The following is a 23031-nucleotide window of genomic DNA, read 5'->3' on the forward strand; positions in this document are numbered from 1 at the left end:
ATGTTTAGACATTTGCAGGTGAAGACATTTGCTAGACGCCAGGTGGAAGGGTTTCCCTTGCTCCCCAGTAGGGGGGCGAGTGATAGGGTGCTCTCGGGGGTCTGGGTCGGAGGGGGGAGGATATCGGACATCTACAAAGTAATGCAGGAGGCGGAGGAGGCATCAGTAGAGGAGCTGAAAGCCAAGTGGGAGGGGGAGCTGGGAGAACAGATAGAGGATGGGACATGGGCTGATGCCCTGGAGAGGGTTAATTCTTCCTCCTCGTGTGCGAGGCTTAGCCTCATTCAATTTAAGGTGCTACATAGAGCCCATATGACGGGGACAAGGATGAGTCGGATCTTTGGGGGTGAGGACAGATGTGTCAGGTGTTCGGGAAGTCCAGCGAACCATGTCCATATGTTTTGGGCATGTCCGGCACTGGAGGAGTTCTGGAAGGGGGTGGCAAGGACGGTGTCGAGGGTGGTGGGATCCAGGGTCAAACCAGGATGGGGACTTGCGATCTTTGGGGTTGGGGTGGAGCCGGGGGTACAGGAGGCGAGAGAGGCCGGAGTACTGGCCTTTGCGTCCCTAGTTGCTCGAAGAAGGATACTAATACAGTGGAAGGACGCGAGGCCTCCAAGCGTGGAAACTTGGATTAATGACATGGCAAGCTTTATTCAGTTGGAAAGGGTCAAATTCGCCCTGAGAGGGTCGGTACAAGGGTTCTTCAGGCGGTGGCAGCCTTTCCTCGACTTTTTGGCTCAGAGATAGGGTACAGAGGTCGCAGCAGCAGCAACCCGGGGGGGAGGGGAGGGGGGGTGGCAACAACGGTTGTGGTGGGTTATTTACGGTTGAAATGCAGGCAAATTTGCTCGCAGTTCATGTTTGATGTTGATTGTTGCTTTGTTTGTTTTTGGGGGAGGGGGGAGGGGGGAGGGGGGAGGGACAATGCGTGCGCGAGTTCGGGCGGGGGGGGGGATATTTGTTAAGAGGGAATATTTTGTAATATTTTATAGTTAGTTGGGGTAAATATCTTCATGTAAAAAATTCTTTCAATAAAAATTATTTAAAAAAAAAGAATATGTAATTGTTTAACTAGGAAGATGATTTATTAACAAACACGTGGAAAGATAACTAATGAACTATAATACAGATGATGGCTACTCAATGAATTCAGGAGCTATTCTAAGTGTGACTATCCTCTTATACATCTTACTACCAACTGGCAGGTGTCTCAAGTCACATGATAGATCTCTATCACCACCAGCTGGTTGGAGGTCACATCGGGAACTATGCACAGGCACATCCCCATTCCTCTGGAACTGTTAACGTTTACATCCAAATGTAACTGTGTCTTACAAAACATGATCTGTATCATAATGTTACACATGTCATATGTACAAATGCAACTATGCTTTACACATCATAATATGCCTGGTAAGTTTAATAAGTTTGTGCACAGCTTATTGGACATTCACAATGACATTATCCCGTTGGTCTTTTGAACTTTGATCGGCTACCCGACATCGCTTTAACTTTTGGAAAACCGTTTTTTTTTGGCTGGTCGTTTTTGTATCACCAACTTGTTTAGCCTTTTGACATGATGTCTCGAGTCACATGATAGATCTCTATCGCCACCAGCTGATTGGAGGTTGCATTGTTAACCATATACAGAACTGTGCACAGGCATATCACCACAACTGCTGTCAGTGTTGCAGTTGGTACTGGATGGCTCTAGTCCGCTGATTGGTTGGCAGATCTTAGAAGTGGGACATTCTTCCACATGGGGGTGGAAGTCATGACCTCATGTAGTTAGCTGCCTGACCACCTTAAAATTCGGTCATGGCTTAATAAGACAGAAAGGCAGGCACCAACTCTGACTTCTCAACTGGCAGACGGAGTGACTGCCTTTGTGTAGCATTCAGCACTTGGTCAAAGGGGAAGGTTTTAAGGGTAATTTTAAAGAAGGAGGGGGATGTGCAGAAGCAGAGCGGTTCAGCGAGGAAATTACAGAATTTAGGATCTAGGCTGCTAAATGCATGGCAACGAATGATGGAATGATTTAAATTGAGGATGCACAAGAGCCAGAATTGGAGGTATGTAGAGTATGTAAGAGGGTGGTAGGGCTGGCAGAGATGTTGAGTCAGGGAAGGGCAAAGTCTTAGAGGTTTTTGAATATAATGGAGAGCATTTTAAAATTGAAGTCGGCACATTCCGGCGCCTGTTGGGGTATTCAGAGGGAGAATTCAGAATTCTCAGCTGCTACAGGAATTGAACCCGCGCTGCTGGGCTTGTTCTGCATACCATTGATATCAGAAAATTCATCTTCATGCAGAGTAATAAACATATGGGATAAATTATCAGATACAACAGTGGAGGCAAACATCCTAGGATCATTTAAGAAACAAATGGGTGCGACGTTTGGGAGGGCATGTTATTACCTCTCAGGCTGGGTGAATTAAGATAGGCCACATCGCCTCCCTCATCCTTAATGATCTTTGTGGTCTCTGTGATTATAAGTAAATCAGGAAGAAACTTGAAAAATGAATGTTTTGCATACACTGGACAACCAATGTTAGTCAAGATAAAAGCTGGAATTCAACTGATCGTCCTACTGGTATTTGCAGAATTTATGATGTCATAGAAACACGAGTAAATTGCAGCCTGTCACTCAGAAGCATAATTTTGCAAAAATGTGAGATTCAGAAAGACCATCCAGCTTCCTTTGTCAATCCAGGCCCTGTGAGTGGGAAACATTCCTTGATGTTCCAGTTCTATGACACTTTATTTAGCATTCATTATATAAAATTAATTTTTAAGGATGCCCTGTGTCTGCGACTAAGGAATTGAAAACTCAGAACTTGGATAGGACTCAGCAAGGTATGAATGAATCCATTACTGGATAAGCCTTGACCTTTCTGACTTTGGGGCTGTGTTACCTGGGAAACAAAATGTACTGTGTAGTAAAAGATTCATGACCAGCTTTATGTGAACAGTATTACATCTTTTTTTAATAAGCAATTTTATTTATTTTTCACTCCTTCATCTCTTTTAAATTTCAACTCCACCACATGGTACAGTCAAGGCCATCAGAACATGCCGATGTGACACCTATTCCTAGGTCACCACCACCAAAGTGTTAGGGTTGCCAACTCTCCACCTTTGCCCAGGAGTCTCCAGGAATTAAAGATTAGTCGCCATGACACTGCAGCAAGCAAAAACACTGTGAAGAAATTTGCAGGGTAAATTTTAAATTATTTAAAATTAACCTTTCGTTCAACACTTTTTTTTGCTGTATTAGTGATAAAAATTATTGAAACGTCTATTGCATGGCAGTGAAAAATCTTCCAATCGGTGAAGGAGAGTCTATTTACTTTCCGATTAATGTGGAAAGGCAGGGTATTGTCAGGTGGGCAGTTTGGACTGTGGGGGCTAGGTGATTAGAGGTAGGAGGTAATTTAATTAAACCTCCAGAAATAGGTCCAGTCAGAGTAAACAACCCTAAAATGGATACATAATGAAGGACACACCAGGGTCAAAAAAGCAGAGAGGTTTAAGCGAGTGGCATGGCAGCACAGTGGTTAGCACTGCTGCTTGACAGCGCCAAGGACCTGAGTTCGATTCCCACTTGGGTCACAGTCTATGTGAAGTCTCCACTTTCTCCCTCTGTCTGTGTGGGTTTCCTCCAGGTGCTCCAGTTTTCTCCCACAAGTCCTGAAAGATGTATTTGTGAGGTGAACTGGACATTGTGAATTCTCCCGCAGTGCACCCAAACAGGCACTGGAGTGGCGACTATGGGGTTTTCACAGTAACTTCATTGCAGTGTTAATGTAAGCCTACTTGTGACAATAATAAAGATTATTATTATGAGGTGGGAATTTCAGATAAAGGGGTCCAGACAAAGTCACGGTTCCCAATCATGGCGTCATGATAGTTAGCAATGCACAAGAGTCCTCAAAGGACTGTGTTCGATTTACTGCAGCTTCTGAATGGCCATGGAACTGAAACTGAAAACCCTAATCTAATTTTTAAAAATATTTTGGACGGGATTCTCCGTTGCCCAACACCAATATCATAATCGGCGATCACGCGGAGAACCCCCTCCGAAATGGTGTCATTGCATCGTGCATCGCAAGCCGTCGAAACGGTGTTGGTGCATCATCGGAAGGCCCTCCTATGATGCTCCGCCCCCGATGGGACAACTTCCCAACTGAGCGGTCGGGAACACACTCGGCTGGGATCCGTGGCGCTGGCCAGGAGGGGAGGCTTCCGCAAGGGCAGGAGGGACTGGTGGGGGGTGGGGGCAGGGGGTGGCCTGTACTTGGTGGGTTGGATCCGCACACGGCCGGCACCATGTTGTACGGCACGACAGCTGCAGGTCGTCGCCGTGCGAGAGACTCGGCCATTCTCCAGCCGTTTTTGGTACGGGAGCTGGGAGTTTCACCTGGCGCCGTTGCTAACCCCTCACTGGTCCTGGAATCGGTGAGGGTTCGGCACAGATTGCGGCATCGTACAACGCCTGCAAATTCTTGTTTTCAGCAAACACTTAGCTGCTGAAACGGAGAATCCAGCGCCTTGTTTTCTCCTTTCCTTTTGAGTTTCGCATTTCCCTTGTCATGTCCTTAGGTTCATTCTTGTCAATGAATGCCAGTAACATAACCCCTCCATGACGGCTACATAAATTCTACACAACCATGCTCCATCATATATAGAACACAGAACTGTAACCAAACTTTTGTGATGGCCACGAAGAATCCAGCACGAGTTTTAAGGATACAAAGAAATAACATTTATTTACAATAACATATATTCAACAGCAGCAGCAACTTCCCTTGCTGTTCACTCCTCTCTCTGCTGGTTCCATACTGGCCAGCTCTATTTATGCAGGGAGTCTGCTAATGATTTCTCCGCCCCCCCTCATTGGGGAAGCTCATACTCCCACAGGATTGTGGGATTGTCATTAGTCCACAGCCAATGGTAAGCAGGCAGGTTATAACACAAACCAAGAATTAGATGTAAAAGTGAGCAAGACTCCACATCATCCTGCTACTTCATCGTATTCCAATACATTGTCAAGAAGACACTGAATTATATTCTGCTATCAATGGATCAGAATGAGAGAAAGAGATAGGCGGCATTGCTTGTTTTAATGTTATTGCAAGAAGGAACAAGACTGTGTCTGGCACATATGCCCTGGTCCCAGTCCAGGCAAAGGAGAGGGCCGTCCTGTGCTGTGGCAGAAATGGTGTCAGGGCATGGTCAATTCCTTGCACATTTAGGCACTGGTGGTTGGTGGTTTGGTACTTTGCGGAGGATGGCACAGCCAGAGGGGACACCTGCAGCTTGCAAGTGGGGAACTGGTAACTAGGAGGGGCACTCAATGGTCCCATGGGAGAGGATCTCGGCAGTCACTATGCACACAGGGCACACAGGACCTCAAGATGGGGAGGGGGTCAGGTGAACATGGACATTGGGACATCAACAGAAAATGGTTCAGGGGGAGGACAGGGATATCTACCAGAATTATTTTGGGCTACAGGATTAGCGGGTGGGGAAGAAGAGTGATCAGAGAGAAGGAAACTTGCACATGATGCTCTTCCAGGATGTTGGGAGTGGTTTTTCAACAACTGATGGATTGATACAGTTGCAAAATAACCTAGAAGAAAAATCACCAGGGGAGATGGCTGAGGGCTTGCAGGAAGAGTCGACTGCTGCAACTTTATGCTGATTAACAATTTCCATGATAATTTCCACTTCAGGACATGGAGAGCAGGGCTTAGCTGAAACATATCAGGAATATTCAAATAGCAATATAAGGATTTGGGCACTTTAACTCATGGTGCACATTCTTGTACGATTTCATTGCGGCTTGGGGTCAAATGTTGAGTGGTTCTGAATGACCATTTGTCCCTCTCTCAAGAATGCTTAAAGGTCATATGAATCCAATTTTAAAAGGCAACTGTTAAAGAGCAAATGCAAAATTCTGCAATGGCCCCAGCACTGTGCAGCGGAGTGGTTCAAGCTTTACAAATCTCAACGATTACAGCATTTACATTAGTGCAAAGTTGGGCTCCGATCTACTCCAAAGGAGGCAACCTGACAGTACCCTGACTGAGCCTGATGGCACCCGGCTGTTCCAACCCAGATCCAACCCCCTTTGTGAAAGCACTGTCATGCTTTGGGCATTTGGTAGAATGCTGGGGTGGGGGGGTTGAGCTTCCAGTGATCCTTAAGGCTGTGCATCAGCTGCAAGGGAGGGTCTGGGATGGGATGCCTGGAATAAAGGCAACCTAAGGGCTTCACAATGATTCCCTAGCTTTGCAATGAAAGATGATCGTTGCAGGGTAAGGTCCAATCATGTCTCTGTTCAATCATCCAACAGAAATGAGGAGGAATGCAGGGTGGAGGTAGCAGGGAACATTGTCTTTTTCATAGTTCTCATAGAATTGAGGAAGAGAAGAGGGGGCCATTGTCGTCAGGCAGAATAAACAGAAGAGCATGGGCTGAGGAACATGGGCCCATTGGGCCTCATGGAGCTGAAGCAGAAAGTCCAATTCCACAGAGCTTTTTAGCATGACAGAGTGCACCAAAGAAGCCTCTCATGCTTGCAGATGAGCGAGAGACAGTGACAGAGATGTCTTTGTTTGTCAAGTGGTGCCTCACATCTGCCAGATTCTTTGGGAGAATCTGATGTCGCACAGCCTGGGAGGCCATCCATTTTCAGTGGCTGTAAAGGTAACCACTGCACTCAATTATTGGTGAGTGGTTCGTTTCAGGACTGCTGGGAATATCTGTGGAATATCATAATCCTCTGCTCACAAATGCATCCAAGAGTCACTGATGCCTTATTCAGTAAGGCACACAATTGCATCCCGTTCTGCCTGAATGAAGCCAGCAAGGCTGTCAGAGCAGTGGGATTTGCAGCAATTTCTGGCTTCCCGCAGGTGCAGATACCATTGACCGCATGCATGTGGCTTTTTGGCAGAAGCCACTAAGATTTACCAATAGAAAAGATTTCCACTTTCTCAACTTGCAGCTGATCTGTAACCACCAAAAGCAGATTATGCAGGACTGTGTGAAATACCGTGGGAGCTCGAAGGACTCTTAAACCTTGAGTCACTCGCAGGTGCCATAGATCTTCAAGGGCCCTCAGTGTATTCAGGGTTGGCTTATCAGTGATAAAAGCTATCTGCAAAAGATGGAGTGACTCAGTGGCCTCAGAGGGCTTCAGAGGACAGGTACTCTGCTGCTCATTCTACGACACGCTCCTTGATTGAGCAGATCTATTGCAAGCTGAAGATGGCACGCTCTCCAAAGGGGAGCTGAGTTGCCAGATGGAGATATAAAGGAGCTTCAATCCATCTCCGATTAGGAGGATGCAATAAGAGATTAAGGATGTTGAGACCTCAGTGTACTCATTGCAGTATATCTGGAGCATTTCAAGGCACCTCAAGGAGGACAATCATCAATCACTGTTTCACGCAAGAATGTCTGAGGACTGATCTTAATACGGACTGTGGCATCTCGCCACAGGCCATCCCACATGCAAGAATAAAGTTCTGGCCTTATCCTCATATTGAGCCCCCAGCATCAGATCGTTATGACACAATGATCTGTCCCTTTCAGTCATGGATGTGAGCCTGTGAGTCAGGCCACAGAGAGAGAGCTCCAGCAGCACCATCGCCTGATCATTGACAAGTACTCATGGCCCAGCCTTCGTGTAGAGCTTCCAAAGTTCACCTCCAGCATTGCCTTAGCTTCTGTGGCCCAGAAAATGTCAAAACTGCATTTGCGCATTACTTACTTCACCGATATTAAAAAGCACATGTCAGGTGGATTGGAGCTTCACTCTGGTCCCATTTGCGGCTTCCACATTTTCATTCCAGCAGTTTCAGATATACACAAGGAAACCTTGGACACTGGGTGACACTGTCGCATGTCAAGTGCCCATCAGCGAACTAGCTCAGGGATTATGTCAAGGCTATGCTAATCAGACCTTCAGGTCCAAAGTGGCATCGGACCATTTAATAGACAGGATCAGGGCCTAGACACATATCGCTAATCTCACACAGTTGTGGCCGCCTAACAGACATTTCAGGAGTCACCAAGTGGTCACTAGGTCCATAACTCTGCATCATGCAGGAGGAGATTGTAAATTACCATAGGGATAATGTCTAGCTGTGCATGCAGTCATGATGTCACGCAACAGGTCAGCGTAAGTGAATAAGATCCCCAACTATTATGTGAAATATCCCCCACACACTAGCCTGACAGTCATAACATGGAGGCCATTTAAAGATGTACTGAGCTAGATCGACTGCAATGCAGCTCACCATTAAAAATATAAGATCTAGTCTTCATCCAGCAGCGTCAGGAGAATAAGCCAAACTGCAAAATCTATACTCATGAGGCCAAGTTATGTGATCTGCTGATGTAAGTCTAAGATATTCATTGTCCAACCACCATATTGATAGAGCAAGAGGCTTTTCTCTTGTCACTGCAGTTGAGAGAAAGGCAACTGTGCTGAGATTGAGTGAGACATCACAGACCTGAGCCACATAATGGGAGATAAATGAGGATGGGGAGGGGGTGCGCTCGCTTGTATGAATCGGAGCTTTGAATCAGATAGAAGAGCCATTCACTAGATGAAACTTTCAGATAAGCAAAATATATTTACAACCCAGTACCCCTACCTAACATTTTTATACACTAAGTGGCAATTGAACATGGTCGATCCACCTAACCTGCACATCTTTGGAAAGTGGGAGGAAACCAGGGCACCAGAAGGAAACCCACACAGGCACAGGGAGAAAGTGCAAACTCCACACACAGTCACCCAAGGCTGGAATTGAACCCGGGTCCCTGGCACTGTGAGGCAGGAGTGCTAACCATTGTGCCGCCATGCTGCCCTATAAATACTCATGTCACCTTTGTACTCTCAATATTTCATAATTTTTCTTACCCTAGTACAATTTTCGAGGTGCTTCCTGACATTTGCAGCAGAGGTAGAGGTGGCCTGCTGACTGCTATGCCTGTCCCCGACATCCTCTGGAGGGCCAAGACCTGGAGGACCCCAGCCTGCTCTGGGTCTCTTGCTGTGAGGCAGCTGCACACGCCTCGGTCCGAATAACTGGAGTTGCTGGAGTTCACTGGCAGAGGGGACATGGAGTGGCTGGGCTGTCAGGAGAATCCTGGGTAGATTATCCAGGGATGTCTGACTGAAGCCTCCTCCTCCCAATGGATGCCTGAGGGCCCCACCCTGACTCCTTGACATAAAAGCCCCTGGACGGAGTTTGAGGTGCCCTGTCCCTTCTTGCATCACCCCTGATGCATCTCGCTCATGGCTATATCACTGATGTACAGGTCTGAGTGTATATCCCACACAAACTGTTGGACCAAGGTCTCCAGGGCATTCACCATCCTTCCATTGTTGACCTTGATGTTCTGGCCTGCAGTGCCACAATATCAGATAGAAAGTGGACGGACTCCTCCATCCTCTCCAATCTGCTGACAGCCTCTGGCAACCCTGTCTTCTGTGTCCCTGCCTTTATTTTGAGCACCAACATCACTCTCGAGGCCGATTCCAGAGGTTCATCATTGGACTTAAACTCAGCTGGAGCCTGGCCTTCAGCAATCCTCTGAGTGTCAGTGAACTTGGCTGTCACTTCTTCTGTCTACTATAGACCAGGATCTGTGCTGGGCACATCATGACTCCCAAGCCTGATCTAAAACTATGTCCCACTGAGGTATATATGTCTGCACTGGTTGAGGGTGCTGTGATGGCTCTACATCTATGGGTCATCATAGAATCATAGAACTTACAGTGCAGAAGGAGGCCATTCGGCCCATCGATTCTGCACCGGCCCTTGGAAAGAGCACCCTACCCAAGTCTACACCTCCACCCTATCCCCGTATCCCAGCAAACCCAGCCCATCTTTTTTGACACTAAAGGCAATTTAGCATGGCCAATCCACCTAACCTGCACATATTTGGAGTTCAACACACTTGTGTAGGATTTGTGGGAGGAAACCGGAGCACCTGGAGGAAACCCATGCAGAAACAGGGAGAACGTGCAGACTGCGTACAGACATTGACTCAAGCCGGGATTAGTACCTGGGATCCTGGAGTTGTAAAGCAACTGTGCTAACCACTATGCTACCATGCTGCCCCTCAGGATCCTTATCTGAGATGACCTGGGGGCTGGTGCTGATGGGCTGGCTCGCAGTGTGGACTCCTTTTCTTGCTGGTGGCATTAATAGGGCGAAGAGATAATTAGTGATGGGCTGGATACTCATCTGCATTAAAGAGCGCTCACAGTTTCAATAGGTGGGAGACTAGTGGGTGGGGCCTAACTGGCTTGTTGGAAGTAGCCAATCTCACTTTGGCACAGGAAGTAGCCCTGTCCTTGCCATCCAGCTGTGCCACCCATTCCTCAAAGATGACTGACCTGAGCTCCAGAATCTGCCCCCACCGCCCCGGGTCTGGGATCTCTTCCCATTGCTGTGAGAAAGCTTTTCCTGCATAAAGACAGGTGGACAGTCTGTGAGAAGGAAGGATGCCAACTATATAATAGCTCACCTGAAGAAGGAGCCGTGCTCCAAAAGCTCGTGTTTGAAACATGCATCTTTGATGATTTGATTGCCTGCAGGTGCTCGCATTCCGGGGCATCTCTGACTGTGTCTATATAAACATTTCTGGAACAAGCCTTTCCATTCACCTGAAGAAGGAGCCGTGCTCCGAAAGCTCGTGTTTGAAACAAACCTGTTGGACTTTAACCTGGTGTTGTAAGACTTCTTACTGAACTATATAATAAGCATGCCTCCCTGCTGTGTATGCTGAGTGGAGCTCTGTAAGAGCTGAGGACGCGACTTGCGCAGGAGGTGGCAAGTGATGATAATTTGAAAGTGTGTGAGAGAATCAGTGATGATGTCCCTTGTGCTGGTAGTGTGTGAGATTCCTGTGGACTGCAACCCTGCAAATGCTTCATGGCCTTATGAGAGTGAGATTTGAGTGTGAGGAGAAGGTTGACTTACCCTGGTGGAGCAAATTAAATCATTCATTCTCTTCCTGACCTGGATAGCGGTCCTCTTCTAAGGAACTGCATTGGCACCATGATCTCAAGTCTTGGTAGTGAGCTTGCTGGACCTCTAGCTTCCATCATGGGGTACAGTACCTTCAGCCAGTCCTTGACTGCCTGGAAGAGCGCCACCAATGCCTTGTTGCTGAAATTTGGAGGACAGCACTTATGTCTTCTCAGGGTCATTTTGGTGCTTGCCATGGCAAAACCTTGGCCTGCAGAATGAATATGTGTGTGGGTGCCGTTTAAATATGGCACCCAGAAATATGAGCCTATGGCAGGGCAAAGGAATCCCAACCCGTCCCATACAAGTTACCGCGGGCCTAGCTAAAGTAAATAAGGATGATTTACTTCCCTTAGGTGTCAAAAACTAAGGGCACAGATTTAAGATAATTGATAGAAGATTTAGAGGGTAGATGCTGAAATAATGCTTACCAAGAGGGCAGTAGAGACCTGGAATTCACTGTTTGATCGGTTAATAGAGGCAGAAGCTCTCTCCACATTTAAAAAGTACTTGGATAAAAACTTGAAGAGCTGTGACCTATGTACCTAATGCAGCATGAATGTGCTGGGCTGAATGGCCTCCTTCTGTGTCAAATTGTCTATTCCTTCAATCTCCTTTAGCTTCTGTGTTCTTGCACACTTCCAGGAGCCAACTTCCGCATCTCTTGCCATCTGCAACTCCCTAATTTGAAACTCACTGTCAATCCTCCTGCAACTTTATGTAACTGTCTTTGATTTCTGATTCAGAAATGCCTTGAATAGAAATTATCCTCAAACAATCCCCAAACTCCACTTCTACACCAGACATCGCAACAATATGGAAAAGACTAGATAGTCCATTGGGTCATTTTCATTTGTTTGTATCATACTATATGTTCCTGCTACACTGATACCCCAGAAAATATCATACAAGGTCAAAATCAAAAACTTACAAAATAATCTCAGTGCCATTTATCTGAATAATGCATATCTTATTGAAATTTATTCTAAATTTAGACACAATCCCCATCCTCAGCACTGTGCTAAAAATTGTGTTTGTTAATTTAGAGAGGCACATTTTTTAGAATATCATTGTTAGATCAGTAGAGGTACGTAGCTTGCTTCAACCCCCCTGTTTATTCATAGAATCCCTACAGTGCAGAAGGAAGCCATTTGACCCATTGAGTCTGCACTGACCCTGCAAAAGAACACCCTAACTGGGCCCACTCCCATGCAACCTCGTAACCCCACATAACCTGCCGATTTTCGGACACCAAGGGGCAATTTTTAGAACAGCCAATCTACCTCACCTGCACATCTTGGACTGTGGGAGGAAACTAGAGTACAGGAGGAAACCCATGCAGATATGAAGAGAACTTGCAAACAGCACACAGACAGTCACCCAAAGTGCAAATCGAGCCCCAGTCCCTGCTGCTGTGAGGCAGCAGTGCAAACCACTGCCACTGTATTGGCAAGATGGTAACAGCCAGAGGAAGACAATCATTCTCATTGTATCATTTGCTTGAGAAAGAAAATAACTATATACAAAGAATAATACAACACAGGAACACGCCTATCAGCCCTCCAAGCCTGTACCGGTCATGATATTAACCTTTGCCAAAACCCTCAGCACTTCCTTGTGCCGTATCCCTCTATACTCATCCTATCCATGTGTTTGTCAAGATGCCTTTTGAATTCCATTAATGTATCTACCTCCACAATCCACCCTGGCAACGCGTTCCAGGCACTCACTAAAAAGCCTGCCTCACACTTCTCCTCTAAACTTTGCCCATGGACATTAAACCCATGCTCCCTGGTGACTGACCCCTCCACCCTGGGAAAAAGTGTCTGCCCATCCACTCTATCTATGCCCCTCATAATCTTGCAGACGTCTATAGGTCACCCCTCAACCTTCGTCTTTCTAATAAAAACAGTCCGAGTCTATTCAGCCTCTCCACATAGCTAACACCCTCCAGACCAGGCAACATCCTGGTAAACCTCCTCTGTATCCTCTCCAAAGCCTCCACATCCTTCTGGTAGTGTGGCAACCAGAATTGTGCGCAATATTTCAAGTGCAGCCTTGCCAAGGTTCTATACAACTGTAGCATGACTTGCCAGTTTTTATACTCAATGCCCCGTCCAATGAAAGCAAGCACTCTGTATGCTTTATTGACTATCTTTTCCACTTTGTGTTGCCACCTTCAAAGATCTGTTGTCCTGCACGCCCAGATCTCTCTGACTTTATATATTCCTAAGTGTTTTGCCATTTATGGTATATTTCCCCTCTATGTTAAACCTACCAAAATGCATTACCTCATATTTGTCTGGATTAACTCCATTTGCCATTTCTCTGCCCAAGTCTCCAACCTATGTATGTCCTGCTGTATCCTCTGACAATCCTCAGCACTATCTGCCACTCCAGCAATATTGGTGTCATCCGCAAACTTACTAATCGGACCAACTACATTTTCCTCCAAATTGTTCATGCATACTATAAACAACAGAGGCCCCAGCACAGATCCCTGTGGCACACTAGTCACAACCTTCTATTCAGAAAAACACCCTTGGTGGGCAGCTCGGTGGCCTAGTGGTTAGCACAGCTGCCTCACGGCGCTGAGGTCCCAGGTTCGATCCCGGCTCTGGGTCACTGTCCGTGTCGAGTTTGCACATTCTCCTTGTGTCTGCGTGGGTCTCGCCCCCACAACCCAAAAACGTGCAGAGTAGGTGGATTGGCCACACTAAATTGCCCCTTAATTAGAAAAAATAATAGGGTAATCTAAATTTAAAAAAAAAAAAGAAAAACACCCTTGTACTGTGACCGAGCCAGTTCTGTATCCACCTTACCACCTCACGTCTGATCCTGTATGACTTCCCCTTTTGTACCAGTCTGCCATGAGGCACCTTGAAAAAGGTTTTACTGAAGTCCATGTAAACAACATCCACTGCCCTCCCCTCATCAACCATCTTTGTCACCTCCTGAAAAAACTTGATCAAGTTACTGAGGCACGACCTCTCCTTCACAAAACTATGCCGTCTATCGCTAATGACTCCTTTTGTTTCCAAATGGGTACAAATCCTGTTCCTGAGAATTCTCTCCAATAATTTACCTACTACTGATGTGAGGCTCACCGGCCTACAGTTTCCAGGATAATCCCTGCTACCTTCCTTAAACAGCTACTCTCCAGTCCTCTGGGATCTCACCTGTAGCCATGAGGGCACAAAGATATCGGTCAAGGCCCCAACAATTTCCTCCCTTGCCTCCCTCAGTATTCTGGGGTAAATCCCATCCAGCCCAGGAGACTTATCTACCTTAATATCCTTTAAAATACACAATATCTCCTCCTTTTCAATGTTAACATGATCCAGACTGTCCACACACTCTACCCAAGAATCACCTTCACAAAGTCCAGTACTGCCCATTCCCTCATTGGGCTATCTACATATTGCATCAGGAAGCATTCCTGGGTACACCTTACAAACTCTGCCCCATCCAAGCCCCCGGCACTAAGTGAGTCTCAGTCAATATAACTACATTTCTGTGATAGCCACAACATCATAATTCCAAGTATTAATAAGTGTGCTAAGTTCATCTGCCTTACCCACTATACTTCTAGCATTGAAACAAATATACTTCAAACCACTAAGCAGACTGGGTGATGATGTTGTTCTCTTATTTTTGTTCTCTATTTTCCCTTCAGTTATTACACCTTCTGAGCTAGTGCTCTGGTTCCCACCCCCTTGCCATACCAGTTTAAAAAGTAGTTATATTATTTTTGCTTATGTATCTTTATATATATATTATTATTCCATATGCCCTTGTCCCAGTATTATATGTAATAGTTTCAATCATAACAAGGGCGGCATGGTGACATAGTGGTTAGCACTGCTGCTCACAACACCAGTGACCCGAGTTCAATTCCGGTCTTGGGTGACTGTCTGTGTGGAGTTTGCACGTTCTGCCCGTGTCTGCATGGGTTTCCTCCGGGTGCTCCGTTTTCCTCCCACAGTCCAAAGAAGGGCACATTAGATGGATTGGCTATGCTAAATAGCCGTTTAGTGTCAAAAACGTTAGGTGGGGTTACTGGGTTACGGGAATAGGGTGGAGGTCAGGGTTTAAGTAGGGTGCTCTTTCCAGGGGCCGGTGCAGACCCAATGGGCCGTATGGCCTCCTTCTACACTGTAAATTCTATGATTCTACATTGTTCAAGACCATAGATCCAACTAGGCTGAATTCAAATTGATACAAGACATAATGTGGCCAACTTTTCCTTTTAGCAAAGGGCAGAAAATAGTTGCAAATCACTCATCCGTAATGCTTTCCACCCAGCTTTTCATTCCATTGACTTCAATGCAAACAACAATTGGGCTGCGATGAATATCAGGAAATACTGAATAGGCGGGGGCTCATTTAACTGAAAAAGAGTAGACCGAATACATGTCTCTAAAATTATAAAGGGGGCCAAGAGGGTGAATACATTGAAAGAATTTCCACTTATGTGTGAGCCCAGAACAAGGGAGCATAAATTTAAGATATTCACTAACAGATCAAATAGAGATTTCAAGCGAGAGAGTGGCGAGAATGTGGAATCACTGGCATATGAAATGATTGAAGCAGACGGCACTGATGCAATTAAAAAGATGTGTATATATATATATATATATATACAGGAGAAGGGAATGTAGACATATGAGGAAAGGTGGAAAGAGGTGGAAGGAGCCTCTTGTGGAATATAAACACTGAGATAAAAAGGAAGACTTGCATTCATATTGCAAAATTCACAATTTCAGGATTTCCCAACTCACGTATCATAGAATCTATGGCAGGAAGACAGGCCCTTCAGTCCAAACTGCTCCATGCCAACCAAAAAGACAATCTAAGCTACCCATTTGATCGAATCATATCACATTTAGTTAAGTAATTTTTGAAATGAAATCACTCTTGCAATGCAGGAAGCATGGTAGTCGATTGTTGCACAGTAATGCGACATTAATTTTGGTTGAGGAATAAATATTGGACAGGACTGGGGAAAACTCCTGCGCTGCTTCTGAGTTTTGCCATGGGATGGTTTACACCCGCCTGCGAGGTTTTCATGCCTCATCTGAAAGATAGCGCGTCCGGCAGTCTGCACTACTGTGTCAGCCTAGATTTTCTGCCCAGCTATTGAAGTGAGACGTTTGAACGTACAACCTTCTTCAATCAGAGGTGAGAGTGTTACCCGTTGAACCATGGCTGACACTTAATATACAGCTCTTTGAAATCAGAAACAAAAAACAAGTGGGACACGACAACACCAGATGCTAGAAAGTAGCAGCAGACGGCTGGGGCTTGTAAGCAGAAGACATTAAGATTCTGCCTTTCATTTAACATGGTAATTGCATTGCACTTCCCATATTCAGATATCAAAGGCTTATTGGGTGAGATAGTGTTATATCCCTGCCAAACCTCATTGAAGTATGTGGAACATAATCATTTTTATTTAAAAACATGCTTGTAGGGCAAGATGTGTTTTAAAATGTTAATTCTCTTGGAAATACTTATGAAAAAACCACTTACCAGATGTGACTGTGCCGGGGCTATGCACAGTCTATTTTGAGATTTCAGTTGGCAAAATCTTGGCAAGTCAGATGCTTTGTACATTGGCTGCACATTAGCTATTCTAGTTCCTCGTTGAAAAGAGAGGAAAATCTTTTCTTTAAATAGTGCCTTGCATGGCTTTAAGATACCCCAAAGTGCTTTACAGTTAATGAAGTACTTTTGAAGTGCAGTGTTAGGATACCGGACAACAACCCAAAACAAATTTTTAATTTGTTAAACTGTGAGGAAAATATACTTCATCCCTGGTGTGATCACTCTGAGCAATAGGTATATTTTATGTTAAAACAAACTTTAATTTAAACATAGAATTAACTACATTGATATCGAAGAAAATAGCTTGACAATTATCAGTTAAACAATTCTTAAACACAAGGAAAAACCTAAACTTACTATCTATACCTGCTACTAACTCTAATTAAGCAATCCAACACAGTTCAAATGCCACTTACAAATAAAGATAACAAACATATTACTTGCTTAGTTGGGAAGACCTCTGGAGAGATTACTTTCCAGAGCAGATTCAATACACTTCTGCTCAACCCAGTAGCATTTGACAAAACTGCTGTATGGTAGTCACCACTGATTGTATACTAGTTGTAACAATGATTATTAGAGGTAATACAGTAAAGCTCCTGTACTATAGGTATGGGGGGTAAATCTCTGCCTGCTGGCTCGGCCCAGTAGGTGGAGTATAAATGTTTGTGCACACCCGAGCTGCCTCCATTCTGGTAGCAGCTGCAGCAGGCCACACATCTCTGCTTAATGAAGCCTCGATTACTCTCTACTCTCATCTCATCGTAATTGATAGTGCATCATGCTGTTCAACTCAAAATCCTTCTATCTTGACAGACACAAAACCTATGGCAAACTGCAAAACAACAGGAAGACCTGGCTCCCTCCTATTAATTACATAGTCTATATGCCACTAAGGTGTTACATGGCTTGCTTAGCTGGGACTAAATACAACCCCTCATAAACTCTCCACTAAATTTCCAGCAATCATGACAATATTCTATTAGCCCTTTTATCTGTATCCAAGTAAATGGTTGGAATAAATCATGACCTCGCCTTTTACGATTTCTTAATTACAGATTTAGCAGACATGCCGTCTGAATACCTGAACCTAGATTCTTTAATAATATTACTACAGCAAATATATACCTTAACTCAGGCTTTTAATAACATTGCTGCCACAAATATATTACACAACAATTTCTACATTCATCACTGTAGTCACTGCTCTAAATGTAAGCAGTGTGGCAGTCAATTTATTCACAAGACCTGGCTATTATCGTATTGTGACAATAGCTAAGTCATCTGTTTCAGTGACAGTGATTGAGTGATAAATAGTGGCCAAAGCTCTGGGGAGGACACCCATAGTTTTCTTTAAAATCACACATGGAATCTTTTATATTTACACAAGACGGCAGACAGGGCATTGTTTTAATGTCTCATTTGAAAGATGGAACTTCTGGTAGTACACCATTCCTTCAGTTCTGCATTAGGTGCACCAGTCTAGATGTTGTGCTCAAGTAATTTGAAACCACCTTGCAACTTTCTGATTCAGATGCAGGTGAAGGATTTCCCCATTGTGCCGCCGAGTGCAACTGTTCAGAATGTCCGTATCGCTGGGGCACATTTATCCATTGCATTTGTTCATTTCTTGTGTTGACCATGCATAAGAGTTGTGCCCCAGCTTGCTGGAACTCTCCAACCTTCCCTTCTTGCCTCTTTTTTGTCACTGAAAAGCTTGGGTGTTGAGTCAAAACCTGCTGAGCTGGACACAAGTTGAAAATAGCAGGGGTGAGGGGGTGAGGTGAGGAGGTCAATCAGAGGCTAGGAAGAGGGCAAGGGAGAGATAAAGAAAGGGAGAGGGAGAGCGAGGAATGCCACACACAGCTTTATTTTCATGAACATTAACTATCGTTATCCAACATAGTTTATAGCTGGGGGATTAATCTGCAAGAGCAGAGTTAACATTTTCTATCTTATTTCTTTAATATTAAAAGACCATTGGGTACTGTGTACAGTTCTGGCCTCCATATATCAAATAGGTTATGGAGGCTGAGAAGAAGGTGTCAAAGGACTTACAAGGTCGATATCAGAACAGAGAGGTTATGCCTGTCAGGAAAGTTTGAACATGCTGGGGCTCTGCCTCCCAGAATACAAAAGGCCGAGAGGTGACCTGACAGCAGCCTTTATAATTATGAAAGTGTCTGAGAAGATGCTTCTGCTAGATATAAGACAGTCACAAATAGATACAATAACAGCAAGGTGAAACTGCTTAGCCCAGATAGTGCTGAGAATCTGGAGGTGAAGAGCTTTGATGTGATTACAGGGTAGGTAAGTCCATGTGGAAGAAAGATATAGAAGGCAATGCCAATAGGGGTGGATGAAGTAGGGTGGGGGAAAGCTTGTGAGGAGCATAAACACTGGCATGGATCAGTGGCCTGTTTTGGTGCTGTCATTTCCATGTAAACTGCATACTTTGTTGAATTAATTTCAAAAATGATATAAAAATAAACACCCCTCCAACACTCATGTCTCACACCCCACACACTCCCCATACACCATCCATGCCAACCCATTGCCCCCACTCCCATAGGCAATGATACTATCATGTGCCCTATGCCCCTCCACCCACTCACTGTCCCTTCCTGCCCATATGCCATCCTACATGTTTCCTGAAGCTCATCATACCCCAATGCTTTTCTGCCCACACCCAAAAGTGTCTCATACCCTCATGCCAGCCTATTTACACCCAATCACCGCCCCGGCCCTTAATAACTCCCATGCCAAGTTAGTGCCAATTTATGCCAACCCATGCCCTCACCTACAACTCTTTGACCTTATCGCTTCTCCTGTTAGCTCACCTGGTATGCACCATGGATAAAAAATAGGAACCGTGCTGACATAAAATAATTGTGTCTATTGATATCATCCCATTTAAAGAAACAATCTCATTGACAAATAAATCAAATACATTGAAATTCCTTCAACTAATCTCTTATGAAAACAAACATTTCTATTCTAATATCGCTTGTGGTTGTCAGTCAAACTGCTCTGGCACTCCAGTGTGATAATGTTAGATTGTAAAATCAGTCATGCAGTACAAATCCTAAAATGATAATCCTCAGGTTAAAGTAAACAAGCAGGGTGAAACATCAAGCACTGTTTTTTTTAAATGGAATACATTTGTAAAATTTAAAGCCTAACAGAGTTAAATCCTATACATCTTTGACTTTTTCAATGAGTTTTGACAGTTCTTTGACAGCTTGCACAGTTCTTTGATATATTGAGCAGTCAAAATGAGTTTATGCACATTTTTAAGAATTCCAAAGTGCACCTGACCTATCCCAAAGGGTGCCTTGCCTCTTCAAAATGTGTCCCAGGACCACATCTAAAGAGGTACCTTACCTCTCCCTGGCTATCCAACTGAATTCACAAGGTTCAGACCTGCTCCTACCAGGTCTAATCTGCACACTTTGGGTTTCAGACAGCTACCTCACCAAAATTACAGAAATGGAGGCAACTGCTGATATATATGGGCAACTGACTCTATGAACCAAAAATGTGCAATTTATGCCTGTCCCAACCCTGCACCGGTGCAGGGGTTGCCAGGTTTGGGGGTGGGAATTCTGGAAACCGACCTCTGCTAAGATTTTCTCACATATCGAGAGCCTCTCCATCTGTATGAAAGTTCAGGCCAGTCAGGGAACACCACAATCTTTAGGTGTTGACCCATCTTCAAACAATGAGATGTGTGAATTCTACAAATGGCTGTTGAAATACCCTCAACTATGTTCATATTAGGCATTCACCGGAGACTTAATACTGGGTGAAAATTTCCACCTCGCGCCGCTGGTCGTGGTGTTCCCGGTGAGGCACAGAAATTAGCATCGGGGTGAAAATGACATCGGCACCCGTTTCCGATGCTCGGGTCCCCCGCTGGTGCTGAGATCGAGGTTCACGCCCGTGCACCAGTGGGAGGATGTAAATGCATCATTAAGACCCATTAGCATCCATTAAGCAGGCCAGGCATCATATTCTCCATGCCTGTGTGATTCTCCAGTCCTCTGGGCCAGGAATCGCATGGACGAGAATACTACAGGTATGGAAAAGAGTGGACCTGATGTGGTGGTCCTCACAGTGGTTCAAGGGAGTTACCCCAAAGTCCATCCGAGGGCCACCCCTCCCCGACAATGCAAGACCTGCCCATGCCACCCCCACCAGACCCCTCCCACCTCCCCTCGAGACCCCCTAAAGAAACCCCCTGAGACCCCTTAAATAAAGATATGCCCCAGAGACTCCCTATAGAAGGAGATCTCCCCTAGACCCTTTAAATAAAGAGACCCCCACAGAGAAACCCTAAATAAGGAGACCGCGCAGAGACTCCTTAAATAAAGAGAATCCCCACAGACCCGCAGAAAAGAGACCCTTGTCAGGAAGCCCCCCAGAAGAGAGACCTCTGTCTGGAAGCAAGAGAGCAGTCTAATAGGGGCAGTGAAAAAATTACTGTTGTAACACTCACATGAGCAAAATATCTACTGGTTCAGTTGCAGATAGCAGCACCTGTCAATTCCTGGAAAGAGAAAACCAGTCAGCTGTGTTTAAACCCCCTCAGATCCTTGAGCTGCAAACCATTCATTTATTTCCCTGCAAACCATTAATTTATTACAAGGCTGTGATTGACAGCATCCACCCACACACACACACACACATTCACCTTCCATCGCCCTTGAGTAACCTTGCGCTAACCTCAGTGTTTATAAACATCAATCCTTGATTGACAGCTCCTGGTCCACTTCAAACTGAATGAAGTGCTTTCCAATCACCTCCCTTCATGCTTGAGTGATTTTTAAGTGGTCAGCTGGAAATTGACAGTACTTAATTCTGTTCGAAGTTGTCCAGGACCAATTGATGCCTGCGACCTCGCTATCAGGCTGTCTGAACAAAATGGCGGCCTGCTGGCAGGATGACCCCAGGAATGCGTCACTATCCTTGCCATGCACACATTTGCAAGGCAAAGGATTGGGAATCGCTTTCTGCAATTTAGCTCTGGCAGGAGAACATAGGGTTGGGTTCTCCAATTTTGAGGCTTTGTCCGGATCGTGTGCCTAGTCTTACGACAAAAAAGTCGGTGTCGCCCCCACACCTATGGTCTGCCTGTGGGAGGCTAGCAGCCGCACCACATAAAGCCCCTGGCTGTACCTGCAGATATGGATGGAGAATTGCTGGGTCCATGGCCGCGCATGCGCACGGCGATGACCTGCGGCGGTCACTCCATACGTGGCGTTGGCCGCGCGTGGAACTGGCCTTCCAGATAGTGCCCCATGTAACCCCTTCACTACCCCTGGACCACCCCCTACCAGTCTCTGCCGAAACCCCCCACTGGCCAGTGGAACGGCACCCCCCTCCCTGACTGTGGCGGCACTGGACACAGTCCGCAGCCGCCACACGAAAACTGTGAGTACACGTGTCCCACGCAGTCGGGAAGTCGGCCCATCAGGGGCGGAGCATTGGGGAGGGCCTCAGGTAACATCCTGAGGCCGTCCCAATGACATGCGGCATACTCAGTGGCTACGCCATTTTTGAAGGTGTGAAACATTCAAAAAGCATCAAAACGGATTCTCTGGCCAATCGCAAAATGCGATTTCGGCATTGGCAATCGGAGAATCCAGGTCATAGTCTCCCAAACGGAGAATTTCACTCAATGTCTATCGTTCAAATGCTAAATGTCACATGATTTACAGTGGCCATCTTAACAACTTTTAAAAGTATTGACTGAAAGTTCATAATACGACATACCTGTACTGGGCATGACACTGAGGTCAGGGAAAAGGGTGGGTTGAGGAGTTCCACAATGTTGTGGCCCTGGACTGGAGTAGGTGGTCGTGAGCCTGAATGTTAACAACATGATAAAAGAAGGGGGTAAAAAAATAACAAGTGTTAAAATAACAAACTGTGTATTTGGAGTTTAAGAGGGAAAAAGTCAAAGGAAACTCAAAGGATATCTTCGATTTCTAGACCGACCATCATGTAATTGTGACTTGATCATGTGTGTTATCCAGCTCTCTCCCTCATGGAGATGTTTATCACCTATGACCATGACTCCAGCTTTGTGTTACAGTGCTTGATTAATCACAGCGGGAGACAGCAGATTGCTCCTGCTATTCCATCTGTTCACTGTTCCTCATGGCCCCTTGGCCAGATGTATACTGCAGTTAATTCTACAACAGACAGGAACAATTTGTGATGTTTAACCATATGCTCTTCATTTTAATTATCGCTTTCGCTTCCAAAACAATTTCATCTTAATTTCTGAGAGTGGGTGGAGGGAGGTGGGGTAGAAAAAGTAATGAGCAGCATTCTCCTTGCCACCAAATGCTTCCTTAGA

The 23031-nt window shown here is 45.3% G+C and overlaps 1 long non-coding RNA gene across 1 annotated transcript in view; it reads right to left on the bottom strand.

Annotated features, from left to right (window-relative positions):
- Nucleotides 1-3022: 3022 nt before the first annotated feature.
- Nucleotides 3023-23031, bottom strand: part of LOC119977554 — a 71532-nt gene continuing 51523 nt past the window's right edge. Inside the window, exons 2-4 of the long non-coding RNA XR_005463219.1 lie at nucleotides 22443-22534; nucleotides 21166-21216; nucleotides 3023-3202 (exon numbers count right to left, since the gene is read on the bottom strand). This is a non-coding gene — a long non-coding RNA (uncharacterized LOC119977554). The remainder of the gene's footprint in view (nucleotides 3203-21165; nucleotides 21217-22442; nucleotides 22535-23031) is intronic.

This window comes from Scyliorhinus canicula, chromosome 1 (genome assembly GCF_902713615.1).
Source record: "Scyliorhinus canicula chromosome 1, sScyCan1.1, whole genome shotgun sequence".
In the NCBI taxonomy this organism is placed as follows: Eukaryota; Metazoa; Chordata; class Chondrichthyes; order Carcharhiniformes; family Scyliorhinidae; genus Scyliorhinus; species Scyliorhinus canicula.